The sequence below is a fragment of the Mauremys mutica genome, chromosome 22, assembly GCF_020497125.1.
Source record: "Mauremys mutica isolate MM-2020 ecotype Southern chromosome 22, ASM2049712v1, whole genome shotgun sequence".
In the NCBI taxonomy this organism is placed as follows: domain Eukaryota; kingdom Metazoa; phylum Chordata; order Testudines; family Geoemydidae; genus Mauremys; species Mauremys mutica.
The window spans coordinates 19,518,923-19,522,798 of NC_059093.1; the positions used below are offsets into that span (position 1 = coordinate 19,518,923).

Below are 3,876 nucleotides of genomic sequence, written 5' to 3' on the forward strand. Positions count from 1 at the left end.
CAATCGGGTGACTGTGCTTGCAAAACATGTAACAGACAATTTAACACTAAAAGTGGGCTCTCCCAACATAAGAGAATAGCCCATCCAGCGATACGGAATCAAGAACGTATCGAAGCCAGTCAGCCCAAAACAACCTCCCAACGTGGCAAACATAACAGCTGCTGGACTGTTGAAGAAGAACAGCTCCTCGCTACCTTCAATAACATGTTCTGGGGCAAAAGGAACATAAATATCTTGATCTCGGATCACATCCAAACAAAAACGGCTAAACAAATAAGTGACAAGCGTAGACTGCTGGGCCTTAATAAAAAACCTGCAGTGACAATAATGGACCCATTACCTGTATCAAGTACATGCCATTTGGAAGTTAAAACTGATAGTCCTAATACCATCACTGGACTGAAAGATGCATATATATGCAAGATAAAGCAAAATATAGTCGATCAGGGCCAGATAAAATTTGACTCTGAAATTATAAGCGCATGGATGGCTGGAGACTCCAATATAAGATCGCTTGTCGAGTCCACCTCTCCTGATATCCTCTCCACCTTCCTGAGGGAATCACCTAAGCCAAGCCAACGAGGGAACAATAAAACCATGAGCAAAAAGAGTGGAAAGAAAAAGAAATGGATGGGAAAAAGAGCGGCCAAAAAAGGTTTCTACAAAAGATACCAGCATCTCTTTGAGACAGACAGATGCAAACTTGCCTCCATCATTCTTGATGGCACTGAACGTCTGCAATCCCAAATCCCTCCTACTGAAATACTCGAAACATACAAGAGTAAATGGGAGACCCTGACTCCCTTTGAAGGACTGGGACAATTCAAATCCCACGCAGCAGCCAATAACACCGTCTTCGAAATCCTCCTCTCGGCTAAGGAAATAATGAAAAATATAAAGGAGATGAATAAGAACTCTGCACCAGGCCCTGACAAGATCAGCCTAAGAGACCTACTCCTAGCGGACCCGGAATGCAATGCTCTTGAGAAACTGTTCAATACATGGCTAATCACTGGTATAATACCTGATACCATAAAAGAATGCCGCTCCATACTAATCCCCAAAACTGCAGACCCCGAGGCCCTAAAAGATCTGGGGAACTGGAGGCCTTTAACTATCGGATCCATCATACTAAGGCTTTTCTCGAGAATAATAACCAATCGGCTTGCCAAAGCATGCCCAATAAATGCTCGACAAAGAGGGTTCATTGCTACATCAGGCTGCTCAGAGAACCTCAAGATACTTCATACAATATTGAAGCAAGCAAAAAAGAGCAAAAAATCGCTGGGGGTTGTATTCGTGGACATTGCTAAGGCATTTGATTCGGTATCTCACGATCACATTATGTGGGTACTACAGGAAAGGGGATTGGATCAACACATTGTGAACATAATTGAAGACTCTTATAAAAAGATCCATACCCGAATAGAAGTTGGTACAGAGCGCACTCCATCTATTGAAATTAAAGTTGGTGTCAAGCAAGGAGACCCCATGTCTCCACTGCTATTTAACCTGGCAATTGATCCTCTAATTACGGCATTAGAGAAGGCTAATATGGGATTCTCCTACGGAACAAATAAGGTAACACCACTTGCCTTTGCGGATGATTTGGTCATGCTGAGTGACACCTGGGAAGGTATGAATAAAAATATTCAAATATTGGAAGCCTTCTGCAAGCTATCCGGCCTGAAAGTACAAGCTAAAAAGTGCTACGGGTTTTTCGTAAGTCCTACTCACGACTCATATACAATCAACAAATGTGATGCCTGGAAAATAGATAAAGACAGTTTGAATATGATCTTACCAGGCGAGTCGGAAAAATATCTTGGACTTAAAGTTGACCCATGGATTGGGTTCTCCAAACCCTTACTTGAAGAAAGGCTCGCTATCTGGCTTGAAAGACTTACTGAGGCACCACTAAAACCTTCACAAAAGCTAACAATGTTGAACATCTATACCATACCACGAATCATCTATCTGGCTGACCATACAGATACTAAAAAGACCTTTATTTATTCGTTTCCCCCCAAATCGGCCAGAGACGATTGCCATCGGGCAGGCCCGGGAGTCGGCGGCAGGCCGTGGGGGGAAGCAGGCGAGGAGGCGCGGAGCCGGGGTCCTACGGCCATACCGGACCGAAAGCCCCCGATCCCATACGATCTCGGAAGGTAAACCGTCCCGGGCCTGGCTCGTACTTGGATGGGTGACCGCCTGGGAATCCCAGGTGCCGTAGGCAGCTTTTCCCGGTCCCGACCGGTTCCCTCCTTTTCCGGGGAGGGAGGGAGGGAGGAACCGGGGCGGGGGCCCGAAAGCCCCCTCCTCGCTCCCGAGTCCGTCCCCCCGAGGAGGACCCGCGGCTCCCGAAGCCTCGGGGGGGCACCCCCGGGCCCCTGGGCGGACGAGGAGTTTGGGGGACGACCGTTAAGCCTGCCCCGGAGAGCCTGGGGGAGGACCATTAAGCCTCACCCCAGAGAGTTTGGGGGATGACAGGGAAGCCTGCCCGGAGATCCTGGGGGGACGACGACTGTTAAGCCTCACCCCGGAGAGTCTGGGGGACAACAGGGAAGCCTGCCCCGGAGATCCCGGGTGAGGACCATTAAGCCTCACCCCGGAGAGTCTGGGGGACGACTCTTAAGCTTTCCCCCCGGACTGCTGGGGGAACGACTGTTAAGCCTCCCCCCGGACCTGCCGGGGGTCGACTATTAAGCCGGCCCCGGACCTGCCTGTGGTCGACTACTAAGCCCCCCCTCAGAGGTCCTGAGGAGCAGTGCTACCCTGCTCTCGGTGTGGGGGGACCGCCGGCCCGGAAGGCAAACCGGCCACCAGGTCAACCTGTCGAAACCAATGGGGTGGCCTGGTGGCCGGAAAGCCAACCGGCTGCCAGGTCAACACGGAGCCGCAGCCATTGAAGGGAGAACCGGGTTGACCTGGTGGCCAGTTGGAGAGATCGTCGGCCACCAGGTAAACCCGGAGCCCCGGCCGATGAAGGTAGAACCAGGTTGACCTGGTGGCCGGCAGGAGAGATCGCCTGCCACCAGGTGAACCCTAAGCTCCGACGGCCGTAGGGAGAACAGGGTTTACCTGATGGCCGAACGCAGTGGTCCCCGGCCGGCAGGTAAACCCGGAGCTCCAACGGCCGCAGGGAGAACCGTGTTGACCTGGTGGCAGGCAAGGGACTTTGAAAAATTCCCCTGCCCAGAAGACAAACCGGCCACCAGGTCAACCTGGGTCCCCGCTACCCGGAAGAGCCGCCGGAGCTATCCTGGCCCGACTACCCCAAGGAACTGCCGGACCTGCCACCCAGCCCCGGCTGCGACGAGCCCATGCTTGTGGACCCACCAGAAGCCGACTTTAGGACCCAGGTAGGTCCCAAGGGGGAGTTTGGAAGTAGCCCGGGGGCAGCCGACCCCAGTCAGGCTGTGGCCTTACCGGAGCCTATGTCAGTGTGTTTCGGTCAGGATCCCACTGACTGACCAGCAGAGTGACAGCCGCTGCTAGGGCCCCGGGCTGGGACGCAGTGGAGTGGGAGGGCAGACTTCCCCTCTCCCTGGCCTGAAGAGGCCACTAACTTAACTTTTACTGTTGCTCAGCCCTGAACCAAAGGCTCTGTGTTTGCTGCCCCGCCCTGACCTAGGCCGGGCCCTCAACTGTTACCGCCCTGCCGGAGGACCTGAGCCCCTTGCCCACCGGGCGGGCAACTACCGCTAGGACTGCCGGGAAATTTTTCCCAGACCAATCGGAGCCTAGTGAGCCGGCGTGGCTCCCCTCATCCCCCCGGAGAGTGTTGAGCCCCGGCCACTCGCTTACAGAGAGAATAAATAAAACCACTGTTCCATGAAGTTCTGTCCCTCATGTGCAGACTTTCCTTTCTCTTGA

At 53.1% G+C, this 3,876-nt stretch overlaps 1 non-coding gene across 1 annotated transcript; it reads left to right on the forward strand.

The window, feature by feature from the left end:
* The first annotated feature begins 2,117 nt into the window (after nt 1-2,117).
* Nucleotides 2,118-2,236, forward strand: LOC123354978. The gene has a single exon (XR_006574982.1). It is a non-coding gene; the product is annotated as a 5S ribosomal RNA (ribosomal RNA).
* Nucleotides 2,237-3,876: the final 1,640 nt, after the last annotated feature.